Raw genomic sequence first — 26818 nt, 5'->3', positions numbered from 1 at the left:
CATCAAATAATTTGAGGAATAAATTTTTGAGAGATGACATTTGGAGCACATCATTGTATGGTAGTGAAACATGGACTGTAGGAATACCGGAAAAGAAGAGAATCAAAGAATTTAAGATGTGCTGCTGCAGAAGAATGTTGAAAATTAGGTGGACTGATAAGGTAAGGAATGAGGAGGTTCCCTACAGAATGGCTAGGAAAGCACTATATGGAAAGCACTGGCAAGAACACGGGCCAGGATGGTAGGAAATATGTAAAGACATCAAGGAATGACTTCCATGGTACTAAAGGAATCAATGGAGCGTACAAACTGTAGAGGAAGACAGATATTGTAATACATCCAGCAATGCACTGAGAGAAAAGAATCGCAACACCAGGAAAAAGTTATGAAATGTACCGAAAATTGGCAGGAGTGTTTCTACAACCCAAGGATTATGTATATTCAAATTTGGCGCCACTCGCATAAGAGTGGCGCTAGTAGCGTCGCTATAAGTATTGAAATGCCTTAAGTACACGCTGTAACGGTCGTGAGCCTTACTTACCTTTGATACTTAATGTGGTTGGTTGACGTTAGTCAAGAACGCGTGTAAGACAACAAATACGTCATTATCAACTCTTTGCTTAGTTTCAGCAAGGTCGTGTAGGAAGGCTACGAGGACAAGGATGTGTCTTCTACGATACAGCAGAAAGATTTGGGAGTGCAGAGGGCACAAACGATATGGAACACTAATATGATCGGTGTATGGCTCTTGCGCATCGTACTGCATCTGCAACAACAATTTGAGGATCAGTTGGCACCACAGTGACAGAATGAACTGTTACAATTCGGTAGCCGGCCGGAGTGGCCGAGCGGCTCTAGGCGCTCCAGTCTGGAACCGCGCGACCGCTACGGTCGCAGGTTCGAATCCTGCCTTGGGCATGGATGTATGTGATTTCCTTAGGTTAGGTTTAGGTAGTTCTAAGTTCTAGGGGACTGATGACCTCACAAGTTAAGTCCCATAGTGCTCAGAGCCATTTGAACCATTTGAACAATTCGGTAACTTCATGGATAGCCGCGAGCTGGACGTCCTTGAGCGTGCAATCCACTGACGCTAAACCACCGTCATTTGCGACTTCGGTGGTGTCAAGCGAGAGCTCATTGAAGGACGGGGTGGAGGTTGGTCGTGTTTTCCGATGAAAGCTGGTTCGGCCTCGATGCCAGTGATGGCCGTTTGTTGTTTAGAATGAGGCCAGTTGACGGCTGCAACGAACCGGTCTGCTAGTTACACGGGGCTAACACCTGGGGTTATTGTCTGGGGTGCGATTTTGTATGAGTACTCTCGTGGGCACCTCATGCACATTGACCGCAAATTTGTACGTTGATCTGGTGATTCGACGTGTCGTGCTGTCACTTACGAACTGCATTTCAGGGGATGTTTTCCGGCTGGACAACGCACGCCCACATTCCGGTTTTGGAACCCACGTGTTGTACGGAGTAAAGCCTTCACCCGCTAGACCACCAGATCTTTCTCATGACGAGCAGGTATGGGACATAAACGGTCGTCAACTCCAAAGTCATCCACAACCCGTATCAACCATCCGTGTTCTGACCAACCAAGTGCAACAGGCATGTAACTCCATCTTAAACACTGATATCCGGGACCTTTACAATGAAATGTACGCATGTTTGCGTGATTGCATTTAACGTTCTGGCAGTTACAACTGTCATTAAGGTACCAGAATGTTACATTTGCAATGGCTTATCTTGCGCTTTCATTAAACTGTTAATGTTGCATTGTTAATAACTTCAATATGCTATCTTGACAAATGTATCCCGAAATTTCGTACCTCTACGTTAATTATTTTTTGGTGTTGCGATTTTTTCAGTGTAATTTGGAACGTTGGTTGAAATTGCTACTGTGAAACGAAAAATTTGGCACAGCAGAGAAATTCGTGTGATGTCACTTCCTATTTCTTAGTTAAGGCGTCAAATCAATCATTGGGAATTAGGTACAAAGGTAGGTCCATATGAGTGCAGTTTTACGTGTCCAGTGTAGGTATAGTATAAATTGATCATCCATAACATTACGACCACCGACGTAGTATCGGTATAAACCCGTAAAAGCGAGGAATGACAGCTAGTCAGACACACGTGCGGTGCATGTGGTGCATGTGCTGTCCGTGTGTACGTATAATGGGGAAGGCGCGTAGTATATCTGAGTTTGACCGAGGACAGATTTTGATGGCCCAGAGGCTCTGCACGAGCGTTTCTGAAACTGGTCGATTTGTTGGGTGCTGAAGAGTGCCGTGGTCAGTGTCTTCAGCACGTGGCGAAACCAAGCTGAAACCACGTCCAGACGTCGAGGGCTTGGGCGGCCACTCCTCATTACAGACGTCGGACGTCCTAGGCTGTGCAGACTGATAAACCCGAACAGGTGGCGGTTTGTGATGGAACTAACATCACACTTTAATGCAGAGTACAACTGTGTATAAAGGCACTGTGCCCCGAACACTCCTAATGACAGGCCTCTGCAGCCGAAGATACGTGGATGCGCCAGTTTTAACACCACGACTTCAGCAACTATGACAGAAATGGGTACTTGACCGTAGACACTGGACTTTGTCGCAGTGGCAGAGCTTTATATGGTCTGATGAATCCCGATGGCTTCTTCATCATGCCGATAAGAGGACTTGAATCTATTCCAGGTAACAGCTCCTTCACACCTGCACTGTGGGACGGAGACAAGGTGACAGCGTCTCCGTCATGCTTTGGGGGACATATGGGTGGGCATCCATGTGTCCAGTGGAGCAAGGCACCATGACGGCCCAGGTGCATTGTACATGGTTGCAGAGCACGTACGCCCCTTCATCACGATCTTGTTTCTCGGCGGCAGTGGCCTCTCTCAACAAGATAATGCACCATGTCACAAGGCCAGGAGCGTGATGAAGCGGTTGGAGGAACACGGTGGAGAGTACTAATTGATGCGTTGAACCCAACCTCATCAGATCTGAACCCGATCGAACACCACTGGGATGAGACTCAACGTGGCGTCAGAGCTGATGCTCTTTCCCCTCTCCGTCACCGAAATTTCCGGGACTTATGGTTCAAGTGGTTCAAATGGTTCAAATGGCTCTGAGCACTATGGGACTTAACTTCTAAGGCCATCAGTCCCCTAGAACTTAGAACTACTTAAACATAACTAACCTAAGGACATCACAAACATCCATGCCCGAGGCAGGATTCGAACCTGCGACCGTAGCGGTCGCGCAGTTCCAGACTGTAGCGCCTAGAACCGCTTGGCCAACCCGGCCGGCTTTTGGTACTTAGATGACTTAAGTGTGCAGATGCCACGCCAAATCCCTCCAGCGATCTACCAAGGCCTCATTGCTTCCACGCCACGACACGTTGCCGCTGTTATCCGTGCCAAAGGTGGACGTACCGGCTATTAGGTAGTTGCAAGATGCTGTAAGAAATGCGGGTATGCTTTCTCCATTTCAGTCACCATGAGCCATTACCAATTTACAATATCTCCTTACACTATAACGTGGGTTCCTAATTCACTGTTTCGGTACATCATCCGGAACTTTGCCTTCGAAACAAAAGTTTCCTTTAAGTTTTCTTAAAACACACGTCCCTAAAATTATGCTTACACGAAAACTGCCCGCAATACTGCCACATACAATAAATATTAAATGTTTGGTGATTCTATTTACCTCTTCTATTGCAATGGTACTTGCAAACTGACTTCGCCTTGAAATGCGTTGCCTTTTCATGCCTTTCCTTTTCAAATCCAACTGTCTTATCGTGTGCATTGAATCTTCATGAAGCTGTACGCAGTTTCTGTGTTCTTGTTTTCATGATATAGAGCCTTGGAACTTGGTAAAATATATACCGTCTTCTTCGGTTCAAACAACATTTCGCCGAATTTCACTTCACTTTTATGAATACTTACACGACGTTTTATCTTACCCGCATTATCCGTAACATTGCAAGTACCATCAAATTTGCCCTGATACTCAGGCACAGATTCCTGAAAGGATCCAATCTTGTCAGCTAGATCTTTAGCCATACAAACATTTTTCCTTGATTTTTGTTCCCACTCTCTTCTTGGGAAAAAGATCTGCCACCAGAAATGGCGACAAATCTGCGTCCTCTTTTAATGAAAGTGTCTGAAATCCATCCTCTACATTCGAAACACATCTAACATCATCAACATTTTCCTGTACATTCTCAATAGTAACTACGTTAAAATCATCTTCTGTGGTTCCACTCCGCACGACAGAAGAAGCAGTGACATATGTACTTTCCTGTACATCTAGTCCTGGCTCCACGGCCTAGAAACATCAGCTTTTATCACCCAGTGGTACAGAAACTACTGTTCGTATTTCTGTATCACCCATGTTATGACACCCCAATTCATTTCCGTGAAGCACACACTCACTTCATTTGGCACTTCAGGTACGTCACACCTAGGGTTTTCACAAGATATGGCAGATAACACATCTACCTTACTCTATGTTACTCCCACAACCCCAGTACTTTGCGTTTGAAATCAACTTACGGAAAGTTCCAGTTTCTGACGTCGCCGTCATCACAGCAGCAGCTTCGATCATCTAGCAAATCAAATGGTTCAAATGCCTCTAAGCAATATGGGACTTAGCATCGGAGTTCATCAATGCCCTAGACTTAGAACTACTCAAACCTAACTAACCTAAGGATATCACACACATCCATGTCCGAGGCAAGATTCAAACCTGCGACCGTAACAGCAGCGCGGTTCCTGACTAAAGCGCCTACAACCGCTCGACCGCAGCGGCCGGCCACTCATCTTGCAATATTTGGCACGATGCAGGGCGGTGGACGAAAGCATTTTGTGTACTTCGTAACTGTAATGCATTGGCCATGGTTGATCGTATGGATGTTTATCTTAATCTGAAATTTACCCTTGCACAACCGTGTGAACCTCCTGACTTGTCCATTCATCTGCTTATAAATGTAGCAGTCGTGAGTCATATTAACAACTGATACCTGTGCATTTGCAACCTTGAGGCGTCAGTGAAACAGCGTTGTCTGGGATCAGATTTATTCCTAGCAATTAACAGTGCGGATTGGCTGCCCCAGCGGAGCGGAAGTCGTCCTGATTCGCACACTTACGTGCTACAAGACCGTAGCGCTTAGGCGGCTACGGCTATTGTGAGTCTGGTTCCAGCTGTGGTGTTGCGCAGGCGCGATCATACTGCAGCTCATCAGCAGCTGGTGTGACCCAACCCAGCGCTCTCGAATATGAACGTGCACTTAAGCGCGTGCCAACAACATATCACCCCCGCTGCGTGTCGTGAAGGCGGAAGCCCAGGACCCAAATCAGCAACACTGCATGTAGCCAGGGAGGAGGTACTGGGTACAGCCAGTAGGCGGTACTCAGATGACTTGCGCAACAGACTGTAAACGATAGTTAGCAGTCGCTTAATTCATCACTTCACCAGTCATAAGCCCGGGCTCGTCCACATCATCTTCAAACACTGTGGCGGCCAAACAGAAGTGGCAGCTTGCAGCGGCTAAGTCCCTCCCAGGGAGGTCCTCTCTCTCAGCAGCAGGTAGCACACCACCATTCGCCAGTCAAGTTTTTCTGTAACCAACGAGGCTCTCATACCAGACATTGAGAATGAGGCTTCGGAAATAGTTGTATTTATGCTGGATATAACGTCGTCGCAGCTGGTGATCCAACCATTTGCTCTCATTATCCTTAGACGTGAGCGGACTTATCGCCACAGTGATGTCTCAGTTATCGTCAGTTCCCCTTGTCTTCGCACTTTCCGTCAGTGGTAGGATGCTGTGGAGTGGCTGATTTCGAATGACACATATTATGTCTCCGTAGTGCAAGGCTCGTAGAATAAGGCATTAGGGTGCTGTCATACAGCGCCATTGGCACCTTTTATTTACGACTCGGCTCATTGTGGAAATATATCTTGAGTAGAGCCCTATCTCTTCCAACATTGCACTCTCGACGCGCCACAGATTTTGGCTGTGAACGGGGTATTCTTTTCCATCTGCCCAAAGTAATAACTTAAAAAAGTTATGTGCACGCCAAGAAACGGAATTGACTGTTCAACACTATTCATCAATAAGCTTCATCGTACCATAAATATGCGAGGCTTTGGTGGAATGACTGAAAAATTTAATGAAGGGATATTTTTACAAGCCCACACCACTATTTACAGTATCAATTTCTGTTTTAGGTACACTATGTGATCAAAAGATCCGGACAGCCCAGAAACATACATTTTTTATATAAGGTGCATTTTGCATCCACCTGCTGCCAGGTACTGCATATCAGCAACCTCAGTAGTCATTAGACATCGTGAGACAGCAGAATGGGGCGCTCGGCCAAACTCACGGACTTGGAAAGTGGTCAGGTGACTGCGTGTCACTTGTGTCATACGTCTGCTCGCGAGATTTTCACACTCCTTATCATCTATAGGTTCACTGTTTCCGATGTGGTAGTGAAGTTTAAAGGTGAAGGGACACGTACAGCACAAAAGCGTACAAGCCGATCTTGTCTGTTTACTGACAAAGACCGCCGACAATTGAAGAGCGTCGTAATATGTAATTGGCAAACATGTATCCAAAGCATCAAACAGGAGTTTCAAATTGCGTCAGGATCCTCTGCAAGTACTATGGCACCTAGGCGGGAGGTGAGAAAGACTCCAAGGCCGAGTGGCTTCTCATAAGCCACACATCACGCCGGTAAATACCAAACGACGCCTCGCTTAGTGTAAGCAGCGTAAACATTGAACGATTGAACAGTGGAAAATAATGGATTGGAGTCAGGAATCATGGTACAAAATGTGGCCACTCGATGGCAGGGTGTGGGTATGGCGAATTCCCGGTGAACGTCATCTGCCAGCGTGTGTAGTGCCAAAAGTCAAATTCGGAGGCGGTGTTGTTATGGTGTGGTCGTGTTTCTCATGGAGAGGGCTTGCACCCCTTGTTGTTTTGGGTAACTCTATCACAGCACAGGCCCACACTGATGTTTTAAGCACCTTCTTGCTTCCCACTGTTGCAGAGCAATTTGGAAACGGCGATTGCATCTTTCAGAACGATCGAGCACTTGTTTATAATGCACGGTCTGTGGTCATACAACAATAACATCCCTGTAATGGATTGGCCTGCACAAAGCCCTAACCTAAATCCTACAGAACACCTTTGGGATGTTTTGGAAGGCTGCCTTCGTGCCATGCCTCGCCGACCCACATCCATACCTCTCCTCAGTGCAGCACATTGTGAAAAATGGACTGCCATTCTCCAAGAAACCTTCCAGCACCTGATTTAATGTATGCCTGCGAGAGTGGAAGCTGCCATCAAGACTAAGGGTGGGCCAACACCGTATTGAATTCGATCATTACCGAAGGAGGGTGCCACGAACTAGTAAGTGATTTTCAGCCTTGTTTCCGGATACTTTTTATCACATAGTGTATTTCTTGAGCTAGCACAAATCTAATGACACCAAATGCAAACCATATATGTGAAGAGGCACCTACACTTCCATGCTTCGTAAGCAACTTTCTTGCTTAGTATCTGCCATATGTGCTAAGATATTTGAGCTTTCTGCATGTTTCATCAAATGTGATTCCGAGCACGTTGTCAACAACTTATAAATATTTATTGCATTTTTTTCTAACTGAGATTTTTGCACAGGTTACAGTAATATCGACATGTCATATCTCTGGTCGTAGACTAATCGTATTAATAAAATCCATAATTCTCTCGTTCGTCAACTATTCCATTGCTGTAAACATCAATATCACATTTGCCTATATGAACAACCACATTCGAACAAATGCGAAACAATAATGTTTTCGCTCAAGCATGTAGCTGCACCGCTGTCGACGAGAGAAGCAGGAAACGAACATGAGGGTGACAGGGAAGCATTTACAGATAAGGACATAGACAGATATTGTCCTCCCATACGAGATATTCTCCATTCCACCATTCTTGGTGGACCACAGGGGCAACCCTTCGCCAATACGTCGGAAAGTACCTGCAGCGTACTGCAACACAGCAGCATCGCCCAGGCATCAGCAAAATTTCCATCTGTTGCAGCCACATTGCAGCAGTGTCTACTACAATGCTACTGCCAACAAATATTTCCATTATGTATGGCCCATCTAAATGCTTCCAAAGCCATTTCTAATGCTTATCCAGCTTCGTTCGCAGATCGATGGCCGGTGAGATTTCAAAGAATGTTCTTTATACTGCCTTAGTTATCATGGTGCTCCCATATGCTAGAACTCAAATACCAAACAGAGTCCCTGAACTTAGGAAATCGCGCCTGCAATAATTATGATTCGTCGAATTAATGGTTTTGAATTCTGTCAACTATTCGCAATGCGCTCTATGAGGAAACAGTGACTTACTAATCGGGACTTCGGTAAATGTAATGGATCGCCTGATATAACTTGTAGCTTTGTCAATGAGCCATCATTTCTGCCCATCTCAGAGCATTCAGTGTTCGCTGCTGCTCAAGATCGTGAGATTTGGCATTGTCTGTCGGAATATTTACGAATTTTACTGTCATTTAAATAATCTGAAAACGTAACACAGGAAAATCTATGCATTCAAGATTTCTATAAAATGTTATATTGGGTGAATAAATAAGTTTCCCACTTTTGTATCGATAATCGGACTTGTCCAAACGTGAAGAAAAGTCCTACAAACATACGTTAGGAAACAAATGCAACAAATACTTGTTGAGATGTGGACCATGAGTGTCTTGACGCCTTCGGAGATACTCATCTGTAGGTTTTCTTCAGACTCGTCCTACCAGGCAACACGTTTCCAATCATCAACAATGTAGTATCGATGTTGACGGGTACAGGCGAGGCGTAAAACTTTGTGACGTGCTGTCGTCATGGGTACACGAATGGGGTTTCGACACCATAAGCCCGTATCGATGATGTTTCATTGAATGGTTCACACGCTGACACTTGTTGATAGCATAGAATTGAAATCTGCAGCAATTTGCGGGAGGGTTACACTTCTGTCACTTTGGACGATTCTCTTCAATCGTCGTTGGTCTCGTTCTTGCAGGATCTTTTTCCGGCCTCGGCGACGTCGGAGATTTGTTGTTTTACCGGATTCCTAATATTCACGGTACACTCGTGAAATTGTCGAATGGGAAAATCTCAACTTCATCGCTACTTCAGATATGCTATGTCCCATCGCTCGTGCGCCGACCAGAATACCACGTTCAAATTCATTGAAATTTTGTTAACCTGCCATTGTAGCAGCATTAATCGATCTAATATCTGCGCTAGACACTTGCTGTCTTATGTACGCGTTGTCGGCCGCAGCTCCGTATTCTGCATGTTTACAATTATCTGTTTTTGAATATGCATGCCTATATCAGTTTCTTTGGCCCTTCAGTCTACACTCACACGCGCACGCACGCACGCACACACACACACACACACACACACACACACACACACACACACACACACACACACACACACACACACTCTGGTTTAACTATCCATTATTCTACTTTTATTCAAAAACTGTTCCCTACGTCTCTTTCTTCTTTGATGATTTTGGATAATTCCAAGTCTTTTTTAACATTTTCGATCCATTCTCCTCCATTGGCGAGGGAATCTACGTATTTTACTATTCTCTTTGTTAGCCTATGTTCGGGAAGCCTCATTATGTGGCCATAGAATTTGTGGCGTCTTTTCCTCATGTCTGTCTCTATTTTAGAATATTCTTCAGTTCTGGACGTTTTCTGTAGTCTATAACCATTTTCGGTCCACCCTGGTCCCAAATTTTTTCATTATCTTATTATTTCTTCTTTTTTTAGATTTTCTATATCAGTTTTCCAGTTTAGTTTCAAGGTTTCGCTGGCATATAACATTGATGTTTTGTAATGTCTAATTTTGACATTAAAGGTAAGAATTTTTTATAATAGACGTTTTGCACTAATCCTTAATCATTACGAGCTTTCTGTGTTCTTTCTTGTTATGCATATTTTTCAGAGATAATATAGATATTTAAAGTGTGATACTCTCTTAATTTCTACATATTTGGTTTGTAATTTGAAAATTTTTAAATTTATTGTTATGAACACTGTCTTTTCGAATGATATCTGAAGGTCGACATTCTCTGCGCATTCTTTCAGAGTTTCTATCTGTTTTATAGCCATCTCACATGAATCTGCCATTATCGTGAGATCGTCCGCAAAGGCTAAGTACCAGATTCGTAGTTTATTTTATTTTACGTCCGCAAAGGCTAAGTACCAGATTCGTAGTTTATTTTATTTATTTATTTATTTATTTATTTGTTCCTAATGAGATTGGTTTCCAGTAATTCTCCTCTTCAAGTTTGTTGTCCCATTCTCCCATGGCTCTATCTGGAACTACAGTGAACAACAAAGGCGATAATCTATCACCTTGTCGAACCCTAGTTTTTTTCTCGAACAGTTTTGAAAGCTTTCCCATAAATTTCGCTTTGGATGTTGTATTTGTTAATGTCTGCCGACTGATTATCTGCATAGCCCTATCGAAATCTTGTTTTTCAAGAATCATAAATAGCGTGGGTCTGTGGACTGAGTCATAGGCTTTGAAGTCTACAAATCTTGTAATTAATCTTAGGTTTAAAATTTGCTCCTGGCACGATCTGTTTCTCCTGAAACCTACTTGGAAATCTGAGATTTTGGGCTGTAGCAGTTTTTGTGATTTTTCAAGAACACAAAATGTTAGTATCTTATGTATGACAGGGAGTATGTAAATTCCACTGTAATTATTCACATCTTGTTTGTTCCCTTTCTTATGTAATGGGTATATTAAGGCACACTTTCAATCTTCCGAAATTTCTTCGGTGTCCCATATATTTTGAATAATTCTTAATAGCTCCTTCCTTGAATTAGGCCCTAGACTTTTGAGAAATTCGGCTACAATTCCAACCTCCACAAACGCTTTATTATTTTTCAGTTTGCTTACGTGTTTGATAATTTCTTCTTCTGTTGGCGGTGTAGAATAAATGGCTTTTGTGTTTGATAATTTCTTCTTCTGTTGGCGGTGTGGAATAAATGGCTTTTGTCTGCGTAACGTGTTGTGACTGGTGTTGGTCGTAAGGATGCAATATATGTAGACACCATGCATGATGCGGCATTTCGTCACGCATCTCAGTGCTTGACGTAACATCTCTTGAACTACGCGCTGTACAATGAATAACTTTGCTGGTACGTTCAGTGCCATAAGTGAATACTGTCTACAAAATGTGTCGTGAATACGGTTACGACTAAAGAAGCAATAAATTATAACGTTATTCTTCATGCGGGAGAAAACAGCGAAAATCTAGTAATCCTTTTATCGTCTTCTAGTTACTGGCAGAGAGACACAGTTTTGTAATGGTTTAGAATAATGTGTAATACACTGCTTTTCATCGCTCTCCCCTTCCCCTCTGATTGGTAGATGATTCTTTCCCCCCAAAGCGATACATTCTAGATCGTAAATGATACGTGTACCAAGTTTGGTTTACATAGATCCAGTTGCTTAGAAGGAGATGTACATTTATACATATATGTATACATATACTTTCATAATACCCTGAATGGATTACTTATTGCTTCCAATACTTGCTGGCTGTTTTTTTTGTGCAACATTGTAGGCAAACAAATTTCTTCTCGACGTTCAGAACCAGTTTCTTGTTATGACACTTAAACGTACTTAATAAAGTATTTACTTCCTAATTGCAGTCACTGTTTTTTCGGTGGGACGGCGAGCAGCAAAATTTGTCGTGTCGCAATACACTCTCAAGTTTTTGGAGACGAATCAGTTACGTAGAAACAGCGATGTATTGTTTCTTCATTGTCCTGACAGAAGTCAGATTTGACACTTAGAATGCATTTCCACTCTTGAATTATTATCTCAGGCAAAAACCTAAGGGATTACGGTTCAAGGAACGGGATAATGCCGTTGGGGTTTCTCGACCAGTCTATTTCAATAGATTCGCTAAAGGCGCTGTCGTACGGAGTGGATAAACTGGGGTTGTGCTCTACGGTGCGTAGAGTCGTAAAGTTACCGTGGTGTACAATAAGTAAGGGCAGACTAGGTAGTTTAACTAATAGGTAATGTCAGTTCAGGTTTTACCTAACTTACGTGTATGTTACATGTGTTGCATACCTATTGAACGTTACCGAGTAACCTAAGGAATATTTTTGTTCTACATGGGTATTCACCTGCCTGTTACTTAAGAATACGAAGTTTTCATAACAAAACTGGTATTGTCAATGATTAATTAAGTTTTGGTTCAAAATTTGTAGATTTGTGACGTAAAAAAGGAGGATGTTGTAAAACTAAGGAAAACAATGCAGATTAATCACATAGCGCTAGAAAACGGTTTCTTCAGCAAAGGTGAAATAGAAAAAAATGGAAAACGAATATATATCAAACATCGCGTTAATATTTAGTCTACATATGTAACCCATGTTCCTTTCAATCATAAGCAACTTTCACATTTATGAGTAACGATAGGAAGCTTTTGCCTTTGACCTTGATGAATGTTCTGTTGAGTACAAAATAACAGCAATATTTATGCGGCATACATTTTTTATATTTGTGCAAGAAAACAGTGCTTACATCAAAACGAATTGCTTTAGTTACATAAAAACGCAGAAATCACGCAATCAACTAACTTTTATTAATTATAAAATGCAATTTATATTCCATAGGGATATGAAATACACAATGAACTAACACTAAATGATGTGAAGTTCTAATTGTCTGCAAAACAAACAAAAACGGAAAAACCCGAAGAGTAGTTGTTGGCTACTGGTTTCTGTCTTACACATTCGTTTTTGTTTCTTTCCTTATCTATGGTATCATTACTATCGGTAGTCCTACCATATATTACGTTATATTACGGTTCGGTAGTTTTGGTAGAACGCAACACCAATGGTGCGTAAGCCATAACCGTTGTCGATATACAGTAAGAGTAACTTTTTCCAAGGGAGCAGATTTTTTTCGTGCAGAAGTTGATGAGAAGTGTACTTGTTAACCCGTTTGGTGAAATATGTGTCACTAAAAGTCAATTATCCATAATTCCCATTATATGTATGTAAACTGAAGTTCCCTGCTCGTTTCTGCCTGTACATTCGGGATAATATCATAAAATACTGTAGGGATTTTGACCCACTTTAGAGTAACAGTTGGACTAATTCAAGTGGAAGGCTCGTGTGAGTGATTTATAAATATTTGTTGCAAATTAGTTACATTATTATGAATTACAGTCCACCCTCGCTGTGAAAACGCTGTCATCGCCATCTAGCAGTACAGCCTCTGCAAATTCCGATAAGACCGAAGAATGAGCAGAAACTGCGTCGGCCCCAGTGGAACATCTGTAAAGTGCTTGCCTGAAAGCCCGAAGATTGAACCATCGAATTCTGGCCAGATCACAGATTTTTCACTAGCATCAGATGTCATTGATATAGACCTTCGGTATAAGTGAAAGACGGTTCGGATTCCATGTTAACCTGTCATTTTCCCATAGAGTCTCATTTTCCCAAAATAAGGCCAAAGTCGGGGGCTGGTAGTCTAGTGGAAAACCGCGTACTTAGTAACCGAAAGATCTTTTTTAACCTAGGCGTCACCTCCCCATAATGTGAGGATTCGCCAGCACTAGAAGAGTTTCAGATGCCACGTTAATTTGTACGTCGCGTCTCCCCAGTTGCATAAATGATTAGGGAGACGGAAATCGCCGAATTGTCGTCCGTTTGAAAGACTTGGACACCCGGCCACTCGAAATAGTTTTTACCATGATCTACACGTGCATTCTCCTTCTATACCTTCCTGCATATGTATGAAGGCTAGTCTCAGGAACTACTATAGGGCTAATGATAAGGTTTTCAGTAATACATTCCTTGATCAACGAGGAAGGTTCGTACGTATAATTTATTGGTGTTAATGGGCGATCCCATCTCCCCAAAACTCTTCTCTTCTGTATTGGAAATGACTATGCCAAAGCTGAGCTGGGAAGGTAAGGGAATTGAATTAATGGAAGAAGGCTTACCAGCTTGAAATTTGCTGATGATATTGCCTTACTGGCCAAAGACTACGCAGAGCTCCAAAACTTTGTTACAGATCTTGCATCGGAATGTCAGCTGGTTGGCTTCAACATGAACCTTTCAAAACAAAAATAATGTCCAACAAATGGGTCCCAGCTGGAGATGTGAAAGTCAAGGACAGTCTATTAGAAGAGTCCAGTGAATATGTCTACCTTGGACAGATTATAAATATGAAGGGAGACATAAGGCCAGAAATCTATCGACGCACCAAGCTTGGCTGGCAAGCATTTGGGAAGAATTAAACAGTATTCAGATCAAAAATGCCAGTAAATCTGAAGAAAGCATTATTTGATCAATGCATACTTCCTGTGATGACGTATGGCTGCGAGACATGGACACTGAACTCATATACAAAAGGGAAACTTAGGACAGCACAGAGAGCCATGGAGAGATTAATGCTGCGCTATACAAGAAAGGATAGGAAAAGGGCAGATGACATTCGGTCTGTGACGAAGGTTAAGGACATCTTAGAGACAGTAGGTTCCTTGAAATGGTAGTGGGCTGGCCACGTCGCAAGAAGAAAAGACAACAGATGGACGAAGCTAGTACTGGAGGGGAGTCCGAGAGAGCACCGGAGGCTTAGAGGAAGACCACCAGACAGATGGGACAAAGACATCAAGAAGATCGCTAGTAACACCTGGTAGAGAACTGCCCAAGACCGTCGCACTTGGAGAGGACTGCTGAAAGCCTACCTGAATCCACGACTCGAAGAAGCCACATCATTTAATGATTGAATTGGCTGATGATTATGACCGTGATGATGGGCTGAACTATGACGAATTACAGCCCCCGCGGCCTTTTTATGTCCGTATTTGAAGTCTACTCTCAGAAATTGATGTAGGGATTTAACACTCTTGGCGGATTGGCACAACCGCCCTCCCGACAAATGAACGGCTGGGTCGATCCTTTGATGCGCAGCTGGCATTGTTAGTAGGTTGCGGTCGGGCAGTCCACTCAGGTCTTTATAGGCACTGCAGTAGGCCGGCAAGGGGCCTGTGCTGCTTAAATCGTTTAATTTGTATGTATAAAAGTCACACAGAGGTGAATACGAGTCCGCAGGACAGAACAGCGTGGGAGCTACACAAACTCAATCTCCGGAAGGAAGACAACAACAGCAAGAAGAACGTAAACTACATTACTATGGAGACGATCTTGGCCCGACTGCTGAAGCAGTTGCTTCCCCAGTAAAGTCAAGTGCCAAAAAAGCCCAGACAAACACTGTTCTGTGTTGCCAATTTACTGGATTAGCACTGTTTTCCTTTTGATGGCTTACCTTTGGACAACATTACCTGCTCTTCCTAGATGGCCGGCCGCTGGTGGCCGAGCGGTTCCAGGCGCTTCAGTCTGGAACCGCGCGACCGCTACGGTCGCAGGTTCGAATTCTGCCTCGGGCATGGATGTGTGTAATGTCCTTAGGTTAGTTAGGTTTAAGTAGTTCTAAGTTCTATGGGATTGATGACCTCAGAAGTTAAGTCTCATCGTGCTCAGAGCCATTTGAACCATTTCTTCCTCGATGACAGCGTCTAATAAATTATTTCTGCATATTTCCATGTCAGTTTGTAACACGAAGACGTTGGAATTGAAATCACTATCACTTCATTGCATCATAGTCACTTACAAGTAAAATATCATGGCATCATCCCTTGTATGATTAGCGTAAGGTTAGTACGTTGCCGTTCATCCGCGTTTCAAATATTTGACGAAAAAAAATGGAGTGGTGAAGGGTGTGTCTAAACTCACAGATAGAAATTCTGAGACAAGGAAACAATCTTCGGGAATAGAGTATTCTAGTCCTGTCCCACGACCAGCTTGTTGAACTTCACACATATGGAATTTTTTCCTGTGTGGCTACATCATTTAAATGGTGAACGAGGTCTCAGTATTAACTAATGGAGAATTCTTTCGGTAGGGTGTTAGCTGCGTCTCTCGCTGACTTTCATACCAAAGATATATCTGAGGTGTAAAATTATATGTGCCGTTATAACATAGACACTGAGACTGGAAATCCGTACATTGAACAGATCCTATACGTGTAAACTGCTGTTGTACGTGTTCCACGTTTAAACCAATAAAAACCAAAATATTCACTAGCGTATATAAGTTCATCATGTGAAATATTACGGTATTTACCATTAGCCATCTGTTTTATTCTATCTCTGTAATTTTGGGACACTTTATCAAAGTAGTGGGAGCTACGGAATGTAGGACACTCCTGCAACTTACATCATTTTTATAACATAGTATCAGACCTAAGTTTTACAAGCATCCGTCTGTTGATCAGGTTTTCATAGCTTCAATTGTGTGACAGGATGTCAATGAATCTGTAATTACATACAGATTATCACAAAATTAGGTAGAGATGATGAGGAACAAGTGAATCAATATGATCGCGGTACCATGATGACGCCCGCGTAGGGCAGAAGTTTCTTCCAGAAGATCGGCTGTGAATTTCTGTGTGGACAGAGTGTTGCAATTGATTGTGCCTCATCCCGGACTCCGCAGTACTTTATCATCAGGAAAACCGTTCGCAAAGGGAGTACTCGGCGGTATATTTCTGCAGTATTGCCTCCATACATCCTCCAGTGAATGCCGTCGCATCGCCATGGTCCCCTAAATTGGCTCGCCTGCTACTCGTCGTGCTGTGTTGCGCTTTTTCATTATATTCAAATACGCCGAGCTCTTCTTCAAGAATAGAAGCCGAGACTCGTAATCGTGACAGCAGAAAGGAAATGGGGTCACAGAAGGAAGTGGTTTCTCATTCATAGCGCAAAACGCGCCTGCAGCAGCTGATAGAGCTGCCTCAGTACGCCTCGCCATAATTCACTACGAACATGAATATGAAAGTAAAAAATGAAAAATAATGATTCTGTGTCTCAAATTTTTCCATCTATTTATGACTAAGAACAATCGGGAGATGTGGTCAGGGTTACGTCTTCCTCCGGTCATGTACCGAGCTCAGAAATTCGTTCACTTTTGAAATATTATGTGGGTGTAAAAATATTTAAATAAATGCGCTTTTTAATACAACACGCTTTAAAACAGCCAAAAAAAAGTCTACTAGGCCACGCGGATCCCCATCCCCATAAAGATTGCCCTGAAATCTGTGCGTATGAAGTTTTAAGAGCTATAAAAATACTTGTAGAATGTAAAACGGAAAACATGGGACGCATGCAATAGATAATAGGAAGGACGTGAACTACTCAGGCATCTTTTATATACTGCATGCGAGCCAGGTATTCTCTTTTAAATTCAATATATATTTTGATAGATATTAAAGACTCACAACCACAGATTTTCAGGAACGTGTATGGGGTTACGAATCTGTGTGGTGCTAGCAGCAATTATTTTATACTTTTAGTCCGTTTTAGAAACATGTTTATTAAAAAATTTAGTATAACTTTTTCAGCTTTTCATCTTGTGTGCGCCATTTTTTTTTTGGCTTGAATTCAAACATTATGAGGAGATTACAACAGACATGTGGTAAATTGCAGGATTATTTCAATTTTTCTCCACCTCATTAAACCAGCACATTGCTTCCTCCTACGACTATATCAGGAAAAGAACTTGAAGATAAAATTGAGAGAATAGAGCTCATGCGGGAACTTACCAGAAACTTTTCTTAGCACGAAACATTCGCAATGGGAACAGAAAAATGAGTAAATAGAAGTGGTACACAAGGTGCCCTCCGCCACACACCAAACGCGAAAGCAGGTTAATATTTCATTGTCATTGATTTCTGAGCAATGTTGGAAGTTTCATATCGCTAGCTCATAGACAAGCTGGACTAAAATCAACTGAAAAATCTGTACCGAACAAACAGACAAGAAAGCGACCTAAAATACACGTCTTTGAAAAATGTAAGGTACATAAGCGCCACAGTATGTAGTACAAACGGGATTCTTCAGCTAAAGTGCTGCCAATCGATTTACGTTCTCCGTGTCCATCGTGCACACGTTTCACGCCTATATTGCAGAACCAGTTACTTTGGTGAATAGATATATTCTTAGAGAGCTAATATGTGATATAAATTTATATTGTTTTCATATGTTCACATACCTGTTATTAACGTACAGCCCTTTCAAGAAACAACGATACTGATAATATTACGATGCGAATGATATGTCAACCAGATTATACACGTTGATTGCGTTAGACATAATTTATTACATGTGTGTGACATAAGAAACAGGAAAGACGGGTAAGGCATCAAATTGAAAACTAATTCATGTAATTTAAATCGTCATTTCGTTGACATTTCATATACAGTATCCCAAGTATAGTCTCAACTTAAATTTAAAACCTCATCCAAAATTAGAAGTATTTGCTAGTTGTTTATGGCAGTTTTCTATGCTAGCCAATGTAAAAAAACATCTCACTAGTATTAATGAGGCGAGAACAGTTAATGGAAAACAGGAAATAATTGAAATAATTGAACGGGATAATGATCACTCAGTTGTATATAAAAAAAATTAAATGAACCAGGGATATCACAAATTAAAACTCTTCGTGCAAAAAGACTTATAGAAAACCGTGTCTGCCTTCAATATTATTGCTCCGTTTGTATAATCTGTCACACCTCTGAACATTGCCGAGGTACATGAAGAACAATCCCTCAATGGAAAACGAAATTTTATATGAGCATTACGGGAGATCTGGTTTGTAGCATGGATACCATGTTTGCTAATAATTTACTTTATTAGAAAAACTAGACTTTTACAGAACAAGCACATGTACGTTGAATGTCACCGGGAAGCATCGAAATTCAACCTTAGTACAGGACACGTAAATTAATCGTGTCAAAGAGTAGGACTGACTCTCGGTTGTATGAGAGGCTGAAGGAGGGGGAGGTGTTAGTACCTGGTAAACGCATGAATCTCAGTAGAACGCATGGATATCCTGGTCCACATGGGCACACGACTCAGACCTATCTACAGAGAACTAAGGAATAAGTTACATTTTTAATCAGAATGACAGCGAAAAGTAAAAGATATGATGCACATAATTGCGACATAGGAAAAATTCGTCATATATGAATGCAGCCCAATGAAATTGCAGTGTGCCGCTTAAGCCACAAGCATGTAGCGATCTCATCAACAGACAGGTAACAGCAGGAAGTGAAGAAGGTAACAACGACCGACGACCGATGAACATGTAGCCCATCAGAACTTGGAAGGACCCCAGAGTGCATAAATCACAGCGTATCGAAGTTCAGCTGCAGTAAAAATGAATTCTAGCGGACAGCATGTGATTGGTCGCCGAAACCAAAGAGCATGCAGTGAAACATGTGAGTCGTCTGACGACTGTGATTTCGAAGAAACACACAATATAGTGCAACATCAATACTTGCATGTATACGTACGTGACTATGAACACATCCGGGTAGCACCATGTTAATGTCTCAATGAAACGGGGCAAACCCCCGACTCGTTTTAATATATATAACATATGCTCTTTCCGTACCGTGTATCTGTCCTGTCCCATATGCCACCGCACCAGTAGTAAACTATATCTAATGCATTCACTGTGAATTAACAATAATATCTGTTTCGAAAAGAGCAGACAATAACATGAAAATGACATTCAGTCCTGGAATGTGGGCTGTAATTGTTGTATCGGTTCTCCACTGAAGATACGTTTGTGTGCTAAAATATATAACAGCGAATACTACAACTTCAGTAGCCTTTTCCGCCTGAAGACTGCGGATGTACAACGTAACACAAAAGTAGAAGAAAATACGCACCACTGAAGAATTATTCCAAAGGGATGGTAGATGTGATGTACGTGTAAAGAAAAACAAATGATTACAGTTTCAGTAAAGGTGGGTTATCTATTGAAGCGAAAGAGCTCCACAACCTCAGCAAGCGAATAATGCGTTGGTCCACCTCCGACCTTTATGCTAGCAGTTATCTGAACTGGCATTGTTTGAGAGTGTTGTTGGTTGCCCTCTTGAGGGATATCATGCCAAATTTTGTCCAATTGAGATATTAGATGGTCAAAATGCCTAGCTGGTTGGAAGACCCTGCCGGAAATGCTGCAAATGTTCTCAACTGGGAAAAGGTCCAGTGACCTTGCTGGCCAAGATAGGGTTTGGGAATCACGAAGATAAAAAGTAGAAACTTTCGCCAATTGTTGGCTTGTATTATTTTCCTGTAATGTAAGCCCAGGGCAGGTCGACGTGAAGGACAACAAAACGAGGCGTAGAACATCATCGGCATACAACTGCGCTGTACGGTTGCCGTGTACGACACCCAAAGGGGCTCTGCTATGAAAAGAAGTGGCTCCCCCACGTCATCATTGCTGTTTGTCGGGCCTTACGGCGGGCGACGATTGGGTTGGTATCCCACCGCTCCGTGGCGTCTCCACACACGTATTGGGACTGTAGTCTCATTGACTAGAGCAGATGTTTCTCTCTTCGAAGTGGGCCCCGACGACCAGTGAAGAGTGTCGGGAGTCGTCCCGAACAGTAGTGGAATACCAACCTGCCTGTTGCCCGCCATACAGGTTGACAACTAACAGTGATGGCCTGGGTTCCGTTTCTATTCATATCAGGACTCATTTGCTTGCTATTCAAGGCGCCCTTGAATCACAGCGGAATGTCGACGATATTCAACGCTCTGTTTTGTTGCCCGTTATGGTAACTTCTCCTGGGCTTACGTTTCAGCAAGATAATACGTGACCACACGTGGGGAGAGTTTCTGCTGCTTGTCTTTGTGCTTCCCAAATCCTGCCTTGGCCAGAAACATCGCTTGTTCCCCCGCAGTATAGAACATTTTGAGCATTTTGGGCAGGATCATCTCATGCTGTAATAATGATGGGGAGTTACCTCTCATGTAAAAAAGTAATACATATAAGTACAGAAGTATGCCTGGTTGGAAATTAAACACTGTAATTTTTTTAAAACAATGTAAGGGTCCACGGGTTTGTACGTAGCCGTACAGTACGTAACCAGCGCTCGGCAGCCACACATCTTGTAATGCTGACATTTTTCTTGGTCAGTAGACGTGCGTCCGGCCGCAGTGCGCCACAGGAGAGGAAGCGACTGGCCGCCGTCGGCAACGCGCCGAATAACTAGCACGGGCTCGGGCGTGAATATGTCTCTTTTCTTATCTCACCATGGAGCCTTTCGATACGACCGTAATTAGCCAGTGTTAGGATGTCAGACACAGTGATGAGAGGTGCACTTATCGTGCGTGTTTTACACTCACCCTTCTGTTAATAAATTGTTTAAACTTACTTCATGGTGCCCGAGTAACGCTTATTCTACACTTGAGTGACTCTTTAACGTTAAAATAGACGAAATGCTGCAATCCAGTCAGAGTAACTTTGTCGATCTACAAACTGGTATTAATGAACGACAAGAAGAGATTGGGGAGTCTAAAGGAGAAAGAAGAGAGTGTAACATTCCGAATGACTGGTCAAATGATAGTTCACGCAGTAAAAGTACAACTACAATAGAATTTTTCATTATTGCCATCAGTACCAGTGTTTAGTGGGAAACCTGAAGATCATGTAAGTGTTTTTTCGTAAACTTGAAGGTGCCGCCCTATTAGGATCATGGACAGATTCCGATAAGCTAGTGGTTGCCAAATTAAGAATTCAGGGAGCAGCACAAGATTTCATTAGCGTGGAGCCTAAGTGAAAACAGAAGACTATGTTGGTTTAGAAGGATTGTTGCTCAGAGATTTAAACGTAAAAACTATATCAGAATTTACAGAGAGCAGCTTTACAGTTTGCGAATCTATCGAGCAGTTTCCTGACCGAATTCGAAACGTCAACGCTCTTACGTGCGAGTTAGTAAAAGATGGAAATGAAAATCGCATACAGTTGTTCAAAGCAGACCATAGAGCCTTGGACGCATTTATTCATAGGTTGTACGGAGAGGAAGTAAGCAAAGCTGTTAGATTGGCACGATGTAAAACGTTTCAGGAAGCAGTAGAATCAGCTGTTAGTTTCGTTGAAGCGCTAAGACGACCGAATGAAATGCATAAACAAAAACTCAGAGTTTTCAACATAATAGTACACTGCTACAGATGCAAGAAGCTGAGTCACAAGCGTAAGGATTGTAAAAAGAATCGAATCTGCTATCATTGCGTGATGCAGGGTCATGTTTCGAGAGATGGTCGCAACAAGGAGAAAGGTAATGTGAACAACAGACAATCTGCCAGATCTTTAAACACGTACGGGGACGTAGGGGCCACCATTCCGTCCGCTCCCTGCCAGACACAGTAATTTCTGTTAGTTACAGCCAAAATCAGACCTAAAATGACTTCGTGATGGGTGATGTATATCGTGAGAGAAACATTAAACTACTTATTGACAAAGGAGCACAGTTCTAATTAATGTGGTTTTGCATAGGTAAACGAGGTAAGCTGAAACCACCGCTATTAAAAGTGCGATGGTTAAACGGAGGAAAGTTACGTAACTATGGAAAGGTGGACGTAGAATTAATTCTCGGCCAAAGCCAAGATGAAAGTGAAAATACAGATAAATACACAGCAAGGGTGCAAGTACTTTCAAATAACGAAACGTGTTATGACGGTATACGCGGATTTGATTTCTTGTCCGCTAACGAGGCAGATATATTTTTCCCAGAAAGAAAGATCAGTCTAGGCCATAACAACTACAACCTAGGAATCGTTCTTCAGATCGTACACAAAGGAGCAGAAATACTGACGTCGTGGGAATGGACCGCCCAAACGTTGCATAAGTTTAAACCGTCCGAGTCGATGTTCAAACTGATCAGCCTCAGAAAATTCTCAAGGGAGCGGGAAAGACTATCTACGTTGAAGTTAAACCACCCCGATGCAAGGAAGGAACTTTGTTATTAACTGAGCAATCCAAGAAAAGTGAGTTACTGGATACATTGCATTGTTATGTTGCTAGAAGTGTAGGTGTCGCTACACTGATGAGACAGAATGTCCTAAAAGTCCCGGTTACAATAACGAATATGAGAAATGAGGGCGTTGTTTTTCCATGAGGAACGAAGGTTGCTGAAGTGTCGAGCGTAAGTAAAAGTGACCTCATACAAATTCCAGATGAGGTAACAAACGCTGCAGTTATAAACATAGATTTTGGTGACAGTACTGCAAAATTGAAACAAGGAGACGAAGTTAATAATGAACTGAAGTGGAAGATTTGGGATGAACAGAAGATCTTAGCGCCTTTTATGTTGAAGTATGCAGATTTATTCCGAGAACGTGCAAATTTACCTATTACTCATTTAGTTCAGCATTGTATTCATACAAGGAATGCAGCCCCAGTCAAACAGAAACCTTACCAAATACCGTTCAGTCAAAGAGAGTTGGTAGAAGACATGGTTAAAGAACAATTAGAAGCCGGAATTATACAGCCAAGAGACCCTTCAGACCCACCGTGGTGTTCGTCTGTTGTAATTGTAAAGAAGAAATCAGTTTCTGGAGAACCACAGTTTCGTTTTTGTGTTCATTATCGATCTTTGAATGCTGTGACCACACCCGACATTACTCCTTACCAAATTTAATGAAAACCTTGGATAACTCTGGCAGATGTCGAATTTTTTCAGTATGTCGTTTAACAAATGGTTATCACAAGTTGCATCCAGATGATCAAGCAAAACCTTCATTTGTAACTGCAACTGGAGTATACAAGTATCTTTGTACACTCTTTGGACTTCTTAACGCTCCAGCTACATTGCAGCGCCTGATGGATTCAGTTTTATTAGGCCTCACCGCAACACAAGCACATGTTTACCTTGATGATGTAATAATTTTTGGTGAAAATATGAAGCAGCATAGTCAGAGACTGCATGCTGTTTTTGAGCGTACAAGAAGCGCAAACCTTTCTTTAACCATAGATAAATTTGATTTTGCACAAAGTTAACTAACTTGATCATGTTATAACCAGTGAAGGTGGTCAACCTGATCCAAAATTATTTGAAGATATAAAGAATTTTCCTGAGCTACAGAGTTTTAAAGGACTACAATCATTCTTGGGATTGTCAAATTTCGACAGACGATTTATTGCTGGTTATGCGAATATAGCAAATCCAGCGACACAGCTACTGAAGAAAGGAGCCACATTTAATTGTTCAACAGAATGCAAAAAGGCAATGGAAGAACTTAAAGCTGCTCTAACCACAGCCCCAGTATTAGCCTATCCGGATTTCAGTAAACCTTTTATTCTTTTGACAGATGCATCAAATTTTGCCATAGGTGCAATCTTGTCTCAAGAAGCTGATGGTCATTAACCTCCAATTTCATTTGTTTAGAGACAATTAAACAAAGCAGAATATAACCATACTACTACTGAGAAGGAACTTTGTGGTTTGGTTTTTGGTATAACACATAACAGATGTTTCTTAACAGGAACAGAATTTACAGTTATTACAGATCATGCTGCAGCAGATGGTTGTTGAGCTTAAAGGATCCAAATTCCAGGTTAACAAGATGGGTATTAAGAGTGAGTGAGTGAGTACCAATTTAAGCTTATTCACCGACCTGATAAACAACATGTGAATACTGATGCAATCTGTAGAAGTCAATATTTGTTTTACAATATGTCGAGAAGAAGAGTTAAGGGCAGCTCAGGAAGAAGATCCACACGGCAAATTATGGAAAAATGATCAACGTATTTCAAAATCGATGGATTATTCTACAAAATCACTACTAAAGGAAACTGCCTACTTATTCCAGAAAGCATGAAAGAGAAAATCATGAGAGAACAACACGATTCTTTATTATCAGGATATTGTGGTAAAAAGGCAACAAATATTGAAAAAGCTCAAATCTTTTGGTGGCCACGCCACAAAGCTAATGTTTTCGAGTTTGTTTCACAGTGTGATTCTTGTAATAGACGGAATAGTGTAGGAAAAAGTAGAGCACCATTGTAAGAACTGCCAGAGTGAACCGTTTGAAAGAGCAGGACTAGATGTTGTAGAACCGTTGCCTACGACTAAAGTTGGAAACAAATACATATTGACAATGTTGGATCATTTCTCTAGATACCTTCTCATGATACCAATACCTGATCAAAGTGCTGCGACTATAGCTAAAGTTTTTGTAAAAGAACGTATTCATAAGTTTCGATTACCATTAAATATAATTAGTGATTAAGGAACGAATTTTATGAGTGAATTACTTAAACAATCTTATCAGCTCATGCAGATAACTCAGTTAAGGACTACAATAGCACACCCTGAAGGAAATGGGAGAGTTGAGCGAGTCCACAGAACAATTATTAAAATGGTTAGCCATTATGTTAACAGTAAACACGACAATTGGGATGTCTGTTTACCATACTTGATAGGTTGTTACAATGCCAAAAAGCACAGATTAACTGGCCTAAGTCCATATGAGACCGTCTACAGAAGAAGAATGCATTCACCCTTGTACTTTGCGTGATCGACTGCCGGAACCAGCAATGAACATGTAAGGGATCTAGCACGCAAGCTAAAGGAAGTATGGAGGAGAGTGAAACAGTGAAATCATCAATCCTTTCTTCAGCAAGCTAAACAACATGACTGCCGGGTAGTAGTGCCACAATATTGATTTGGAGATCTTGGGTATCTGAACAACGTGGTGTTACAGAAGAGTCAAGCCAAAAAGTTTAAGAAGTTTTGGAAAGGACCGTATCCAATTTTGGAGGTGTTGTCGCCAGTTACTCTTAAGATCCAACTGCCCTTTCGTTCGATTGTCTTTCATGTCAATCATGCAGAGTCATTTCTGGGTAGATATCCTGGACATCGCTAGACAACGAGGACTAACTGATAGGCAAACCTGATCTTCTGAAGCCCAGGAAGCGAGAATCGCGAGGTCGCAGTCCAGACTTCGAAGTCGAGGTATCGCCATGTTCCGCCGATCCTGTTCAAGACACACCTACAATCTGCATAAACGTATGTAGTGTGTGAGAGGGCAATGCGTGTGTTTGTTTCAGCCATGTGATTATGTGAATGTGTTGTGAAAATCTTGTATTGAAGCTATTATATAAGTGCACAAGTAAAACTAAACCTTTTATTCCACAGGTTACCACAAGAAAATCATATCATGTTCAGTGTTAACTGTAGTATTTAGAACTGATTAACGATGTTCATTTCTATTCTAATGTTTGCTGTGATAGCGTATTCTACCAATGCTGTAGTAGTAGTACCACAATAAGACATGCCGGCCGGGGTGGCAGGGCGGTTCTAGTAGACAGAGTTAATTGATTCTGTTAGGTGGGCAGCAAAGTAACCTATGAAGGACGGATCAGGGAGGATATAAAAAGCAGACTAGAACTGGCAAAAAGGGCATTCCAGGCTGAGAGAAGTCTACCACTATCAAATAATTTGAGGAATAAGTTTTTGAGAGATTACGTTTGGAGCACAGCATTGTATGGTAGTGAAAATGGACTGTGGGAAAACCGGAAAAGAAGAGAATCGAAGAATTTGAGATGTGCTGCTGCAGAAGTATGTTGAAAATTAGGTAAACTAATAAGGGAAGGAACGAGGAGGTTCTCTGCAGAATTGGCGAGGAAAGCAATATATGTACAGCACTGGCAAGAAGATTGGCCAGGATGGTAGGATATCTGTAAAGACATAATGGAATGACTTCCATGGTACTGGAAGAATCAGTGTAGGGTTCAGACTGTAGAGGAAGACAGATATTGTAATACATCCAGCAATACATTGAAGGAAAGGAATCGCAACACCAGGAAAAAGTTACGAAACGTACCGAAAATTGGTAGTCGTGTTTCTATATCATAAGAGGG

Source organism: Schistocerca piceifrons, chromosome 6, assembly GCF_021461385.2.
Source record: "Schistocerca piceifrons isolate TAMUIC-IGC-003096 chromosome 6, iqSchPice1.1, whole genome shotgun sequence".
Taxonomy (NCBI): domain Eukaryota; kingdom Metazoa; phylum Arthropoda; class Insecta; order Orthoptera; family Acrididae; genus Schistocerca; species Schistocerca piceifrons.
Note: the sequence above shows the minus strand (reverse complement) of the source record.